Here is a 7,500-nt window from a genome sequence, read left to right as displayed (position 1 = left end):
CGTGTGGCGAATTCAAAAGCCGGCCGGCGCTGCTGCAACCATTACGGTCGGTACGCATACGCCGCGGAGGGCGGGACGGTCATCGGAGCGTGCGGTTCCTCCATCGAGTACTGCGCACCTCGGCCGTCGCATCGCCGTGCCATGACCGGCCGCGCGTCAACGCGAACCGGTGCCAGCGAGATCCCTCGCCTGCAAGAACCGACCGGCAGCCTCCGTCACCCGAGGACGCGGAGGCGCTTGCCGCGGACGGCGGGACGGTATGCACTGGTGCACAGCGGACCCGTCACATCGCCAGTTCCTTGACCGACCGCCGACGCTTGTGCCGTTCCTCTCGTACTTGGCAGTCGCCGCGCGATTGTCGGGTCTCGTTCTTGCACGCTCGAACGGTCGGGAGGGCACTCGGCTGGCGTTTCGGGAACGCGCAGCCTCGCCTTCTACCGACGTAACCACGACTCGCCGTTCGCGCTCCGCCGCTCCTGTTTACAGTACTAGGCGGTCCCGCAGCGGTCGGGTCGCGCATTTCGAGCGCTTCGAGCCACGGTGCAGTGGCGGGTCGAAAGCCGACCTATGAGTGCGTTGCGCCGTTTGTACCCGCGTCCGCCACCTGGCCGACCGTCCAAGGTCGCGGTGTTGGCGTCCGCTGGGCGCAACAATTTGTCACGGGGTGCCGCTCCACATTCAGGCAGCCCCGTGGGGAAAAGCCGACCCCGCGTCCAAACGGGGTCAGCGGCAGAAAGTGTCGGGCGCAGACGCAGCTGAGGCGCTCACCCTTCACAATCCGTTAATGATCCTTCCGCAGGTTCACCTACGGAAACCTTGTTACGACTTTTACTTCCTCTAAATGATCAAGTTTGGTCATCTTTCCAACAGACCGGCGCAACCGAAAGGCCGCGCCGGACATCGGTCCGAAGACCTCACTAAATCATTCAATCGGTAGTAGCGACGGGCGGTGTGTACAAAGGGCAGGGACGTAATCAACGCGAGCTTATGACTCGCGCTTACTGGGAATTCCTCGTTCAAGGGGAACAATTGCAAGCCCCTATCCCAATCACGAAAGAAGTTCCACGGGTTACCCAGTCTTTTCAGACAGGGATAAAGACACGCTGCTTCCTTCAGTGTAGCGCGCGTGCGGCCCCGGACATCTAAGGGCATCACAGACCTGTTATTGCTCTGTTTCGTGCGGCTAGGAGCCGCTTGTCCCTCTAAGAAGGTTGTAAGGTGCTGGGAACCCCGCACCTATTTAATAGGCTAGAGTCTCGTTCGTTATCGGAATTAACCAGACAAATCGCTCCACCAACTAAGAACGGCCATGCACCACCATCCACCGAATCAAGAAAGAGCTCTCAATCTGTCAATCCTCCCAGTGTCCGGGCCGGGTAAGTTTTCCCGTGTTGAGTCAAATTAAGCCGCAGGCTCCACTCCTGGTGGTGCCCTTCCGTCAATTCCTTTAAGTTTCAGCTTTGCAACCATACTTCCCCCGGAACCCAAATACTTTGGTTTCCCGGAAGCTGCCCGCCGAGTCATTTGAGTAACTCAGGCGGATCGCTGGTTGGCATCGTTTATGGTCAGAACTAGGGCGGTATCTGATCGCCTTCGAACCTCTGACTTTCGTTCTTGATCAATGAAAACATTCTTGGCAAATGCTTTCGCAGTAGTTCGTCTTGCGACGGTCCAAGAATTTCACCTCTAGCGCCGCAATACGAATGCCCCCGTCCGTCCCTCTTAATCATTACCTCGTATTCCAAAAACCAACAGAACAGAAACGAGGTCTTGTTCTATTATTCCATGCAAGTTTATTCAGGCGACTCGCCTGCGTTGAGCACTCTAATTTTTTCAAAGTAAAAGCACCGGCCATCTCGAGGCACACAATGAAGTGCACCAAGAAAGAACCGGCATGATGTTCAGTCCGAGCCGTCGCATCGGGTAGATGCACTACTCGTCTGGAACTGAGATCCAACTACGAGCTTTTTAACCGCAGCAGCTTTAGTATACGCTATTGGAGCTGGAATTACCGCGGCTGCTGGCACCAGACTTGCCCTCCAATTGATCCTCGTTAAAGGATTTAGAGTGTACTCATTTCAATTACGGGGCCTCAAAAGAGTCCCGTATTGTTATTTTTCGTCACTACCTCCCCGTGCCGGGAGTGGGTAATTTGCGCGCCTGCTGCCTTCCTTGGATGTGGTAGCCGTTTCTCAGGCTCCCTCTCCGGAATCGAACCCTGATTCTCCGTTACCCGTAACAACCATGGTAAGCAAGTAACCTACCATCGAAAGTTGATAAGGCAGACACTTGAAAGAAACGTCGCCGGCTCGTGGCCATGCGATCAGCACAAAGTTATCCAGAGTCACCACACAATACGGGCCGAAACCCGATCGATCTTGGTCTAATAAAAGCACCCGTTACCCAAAGGGCTCCAGGCTCACTGCATGTATTAGCTCTAGAATTGCCACAGTTATCCAAGTAGGAAGAAACGATCTAAGGAACCATAACTGATTTAATGAGCCATTCGCGGTTTCGCCTTATTTCGGCATGTACTTAGACATGCATGGCTTAATCTTTGAGACAAGCATATGATTACTGGCAGGATCAACCAGGTAATCGTTCGACTGCGCGTCCGTCCTCGCCTTCGGCGGGCCGGACGCAGTCTGTGTGCGGCGGAGGCCACCTTCAGGCGCCCCAACACGCTTATTTTGCACTCCGAGATGACGGCGTTCGAGCTCGCTACGGCACAACCTTCCCGAAAGACGAGTGGGAGCCGTGCGGCAAGAAGCACGTTCATGCTCGCTCTTTTTCGTTGCATCGACTCGGTCGCGCCGTGCGGGTTGCCCAAGCCCGCTGCACTGTCGGTGGACCGGCCGGAACTAGCAACGGAGCCGAGACTGCAAAGCCGCCAGACGACGGGTCACGCCCGCGTCTTCGGCGCTTTCGCATCTGAATCGCCCGAGGACGACACGGAACACACCTCGATATCGTGGTAAAACGGCACCGTCCGACAACCAGCCCCTAACGCATCAAGCGGATGAGGCTGCAGACGACTGCCGTGGATTCCCCTGGAGCAGACCCGAGGACACGCTTGACGAGGCCGAAGCCCGCCGCATATCAGACACCCGGTCGCTTTCGCGTACGCCGCTCACGAGAACCCCCACATAATAGCAGCGATAAGTACCCAGACCTCCTTGGGCACTAATACGAGCGTACTCGAGAAAATTTCACCGCGGGTGTGCCCCGAAACGTGTGGCACGTTGAGCGTGCCACAAGTCTACGTCGCTCTCAAACCCGCCGAGGTCGTAGAATTTGCGACCCTACTCACGAAATTCCCACCGAGGATACGGCCGCAAACGTACCGCACCTTGGGTAGGCCACGAGTTTGTGCAACACTACGCTGACGGCACAGCACCGAGGTCGTGCGCGCACGCACGGGAAAATTCCGCCGCGGTTTCTGCCGAAAACGTGAGGCACCACGACTCTCCGCAAGTTCGCGTCGACTGCGAAAGACCGAAGTCGTGAACGACGTGTCCGCTACTCGCCGCCGACACGCTGGACACCAAACGTACAACGACTCGACGGCGTCGTAGAGGCCCACGACGCGGTTTTCCTTAACGACGTCTCGGCGTGGCACCGACAGGTTAGAACGGCCGACCAACGTTCCCTGTCCGCCGTTCGGCTCAGTCGAAGGGCTCGGCGACTTCGGCAACGCTGCGAAGCCGCACGGTGACGCACGCCATGTCCCCATTTTTTTTTTTTTTTTTCTTTCTGCGTCTGCCGGGGTGCCCCTATAATAGCAGCGATAAGCACCCAGACCGCCGTGGGTCGCTCGCCCCGGCTGACGTGGTTTTTCGTACTCCTGCGGCGGTCGCCGTCAAGCACGTCCAAATACGCTACTTTCGTGGGCGCATTCACGCTCTTTCGCTTCGCCGGAGTGCCAGCACTCACTCTGCCAAAAACGGCGAACATCCGAGCGGCGGTTCCCACTTTTGCGTCGGCGTCGCAAACCCCGCCCCGGCAGACGAGGTTTGCCGTACTCGTGCGACGGTGGCCGGCGGGCACGTCGAAAGACGCCGATATCGTGCGCGAATTGGCGCACCTTGGCTTCACCGGAGTGCCGCCACTGACTCCTCCAAAAACGGCGAAGATCCGAGCGGCGCTTCCCACTTTCGCATCGGCGTCCCGAACTCCGCCCCGGCTGACGCGGTTTACCGTACTCGTGCGACGGTCGCCGGCGAGCACGTGGAAAGACGCCGATATCGTGCCCGAATCGGCTCCGTTCGGCTTCGCCGGAGTGCCAGCACTGGCTCGGCGAAAGACGACGAACATCCGAGCGACGGTTCTCACTATTGCGTACGCGTCGCAAACCCCGCCCCGGCAGACGCACTTTGCCGTACTCGTGCGACGGTCGCCGGCGAGCACGTAGAAAGACGCCGATATCGTGCCGGAATCGGCCCCGTTTGGCTTCGCCGGAGTGCCAGCACTCACTCGGCCACAAACGGCGAACATCCGAGCGGCGGTTCCCACTTAGCCGTCGGCGTCCCGAACTCCGCCCCGGCAGACGCGGTTGCCGAGCTCGTGCGACTAGCGACCGCGAAGCCGTCTCGCGACGCCGCTTTCGTGCGCGGCTCCCACTGCGACCTGGGTCACCCGAGGTCGACGAGCAAGAAAGAATGTCGAAAAAAAATTTTTTTTTTTTTGCGTCTGCCGGGGTGCCCCTATAATAGCAGCGATAAGCACCCAGACCGCCATGGGTCGCTCGCCCCGGCTGACGTGGTTTTTCGTTTTCCTGCGGTGGTCGTCGTCAAGCACGTCCAAACACGCCACTTTCGTGGGCGCATTCGCGCTCTTTCGCTTCGCCGGAGTGCCAGCACTCACTCTGCCAAAAACGGCGAACATCCTAGTGGCGGTTCCCACTTTTGCGTCGGCGTCGCCAACCCCGCCCCGGCATACGCGGTTTGCCGTACTCGTGCGGCGGTGGCCGGCGGGCACGTCGAAAGACACCGATATCGTGCGCGAGTCGATGCTTCTTGGTCTCGCAGGAGGGCCGCCACTCACTCCTGCAAAAACGGCGAAGATCCGAGCGGCGCTTCCCACTTTTTCGTCGGCATCGCAAACCTCGCCCCGGCAGACGCGCTTTGCCGTACTCGTGCGACGGTCGCCGGCGAGCACGTCGAAATACGCCGATATCGTGCCCGAATCGGCCCCGTTTCGCTTCGCCGGAGTGCCAGCACTCACTCGGCCAAAAACGGCGAACATCCGAGCAGCGGTACCCACTTAGCCGTCGGCATCCCGAACTCCGCGCCGGCTGACGCGGTTGCCGAGCTCGTGCGACTAGCGACCGCGAACGCGTCTCGCGACGCCGCTTTCGTGCGCGGCTCCCATTGCGACCTGGGTTACCCGAGCTCGACCAGCAAAAAAGAAGGTCGAAAAAAAATTTTTTTTTTCTGCGTCTGCCGGGGTGCCCCTATAATAGCAGCGATAAGCACCCAGACCGCCGTGGGTCGCTCGCCCCGGCTGACGTGGTTTTTCGTACTCCTGCAGCGGTCGCCGTCAAGCACGTCCAAATACGCCACTTTCGTGGGCGCTTTCGCGCTCTTTCGCGTCGCCGGTGTGCCAGCACTCACTCTGCCAAAAACGGCGAACATCCTAGTGGCGGTTCCCACTTTTGCGTCGGCGTCGCCAACCCCGCCCCGGCATACGCGGTTTGCCGTACTCGTGCGGCGGTGGCCGGCGGGCACGTCGAAAGACACCGATATCGTGCGCGAGTCGATGCTTCTTGGTCTCGCAGGAGGGCCGCCACTCACTCCTGCAAAAACGGCGAAGATCCGAGCGGCGCTTCCCACTTTTTCGTCGGCATCGCAAACCTCGCCCCGGCAGACGCGCTTTGCCGTACTCGTGCGACGGTCGCCGGCGAGCACGTCGAAATACGCCGATATCGTGCCCGAATCGGCCCCGTTTCGCTTCGCCGGAGTGCCAGCACTCACTCGGCCAAAAACGGCGAACATCCGAGCAGCGGTACCCACTTAGCCGTCGGCATCCCGAACTCCGCGCCGGCTGACGCGGTTGCCGAGCTCGTGCGACTAGCGACCGCGAACGCGTCTCGCGACGCCGCTTTCGTGCGCGGCTCCCATTGCGACCTGGGTTACCCGAGCTCGACCAGCAAAAAAGAAGGTCGAAAAAAAATTTTTTTTTTCTGCGTCTGCCGGGGTGCCCCTATAATAGCAGCGATAAGCACCCAGACCGCCGTGGGTCGCTCGCCCCGGCTGACGTGGTTTTTCGTACTCCTGCAGCGGTCGCCGTCAAGCACGTCCAAATACGCCACTTTCGTGGGCGCTTTCGCGCTCTTTCGCGTCGCCGGTGTGCCAGCACTCACTCTGCCAAAAACGGCCAACATCCGAGCGGCGGTTCCCACTTTTGCGTCGGCGTCGTAAACCCCGCCCCGGCAGACGCGGTTTGCCCTACTCGTTCGACGGTCGCCGGCGAGCGCGTCGAAAGACGCCGATATCGTGCGCTAATTGGCGCTCCTTGGCTTCTCCGGAGTGCCGCCACTCACTCCTCCAAAAACGGCGAAGATCCGAGCGGCGTTCTCCACTTTCGCATCGGCGTCCCGAACTCCGCCCGGGCTGACGCGGTTTACCGTACTCGTGCGACGGTCGCCGCCGGGCACGTCGAAAGACGCCGATATCGTGCCGTAATCGGCCCCGTTTGGCTTCGCCCGAGTGCCAGCACTCACTCGGCCAAAAACGGCGAACATCCGAGCAGCGTTTCCCACTTTCGCATCGGCGTCCCGAAGCCCGCCCCGGCAGACGCGGTTTGCCCTACTCGAGCGACGGTCGCCGGCGATCACGTCGAAAGGCGCCGAATTCGTGCACGAATCGATGCTTCTTGGTCTCGCAGGAGGGCCGCCACTCACTCCTGCAAAAACGGCGAAGATCCGAGTTGCGCTTCCCACTTTTTCGTCGGCGTCCCGAACTACGCCCCGGCTGACGCGGTTTACCGTACTCGTGCGACGGTCGCCGGCGGGCACTTCAAAATACGCCGATTTCGTGGGCGCATTCACGCTGTTTCGCTTCCCCGGAGTGCCAACACTCACTCTGCCGAAAGCGGCGATCATCCGAGCGGCGGTTCCCACTTTTGCGTCGGCTTCGCAAACGGCGCCCCGGCAGACGCGCTCGTGCGACGTACTCGTGCGACGGTCGCCGGCGAGCACGTCGAAAGACGCCGATATCGTGCTCGAATCGACCCCGTTTCGCTTCGCCGGAGTGCTGCCAGTCACGGCGCAGAGAACGGCGAACAAGTGTTTTTTTTTTTTTTTCCTAGAATTTGTGTTATAGAAGGCACATTTGATATCGGACGATAATTTTCAACTTTATCACGCGCACCGATTTTCGTGTAGAGGTTTGCAAGTTTATGGGAATTTCTCCACTTGGAATAATGCGATTTAGTAGTACTACGAGAACTTCATGGATGTACTCAAGGGTACGGGGCAAGTCAGTTACGTCAACACCTGCA

The 7,500-nt window shown here is 59.4% G+C and overlaps 1 non-coding gene across 1 annotated transcript; it reads right to left on the bottom strand.

The window, feature by feature from the left end:
* Positions 1 to 782: 782 nt before the first annotated feature.
* Positions 783 to 2,597, bottom strand: LOC142794382 (small subunit ribosomal RNA). The gene has a single exon (XR_012892298.1). It is a non-coding gene; the product is annotated as a small subunit ribosomal RNA (ribosomal RNA).
* Positions 2,598 to 7,500: the final 4,903 nt, after the last annotated feature.

Source organism: Rhipicephalus microplus, unplaced genomic scaffold, assembly GCF_043290135.1.
Source record: "Rhipicephalus microplus isolate Deutch F79 unplaced genomic scaffold, USDA_Rmic scaffold_407, whole genome shotgun sequence".
In the NCBI taxonomy this organism is placed as follows: Eukaryota; Metazoa; Arthropoda; class Arachnida; order Ixodida; family Ixodidae; genus Rhipicephalus; species Rhipicephalus microplus.
The sequence above is the reverse complement of the archived record's forward strand: the minus strand, read 5'-3'. Positions and strand labels throughout refer to the sequence as shown.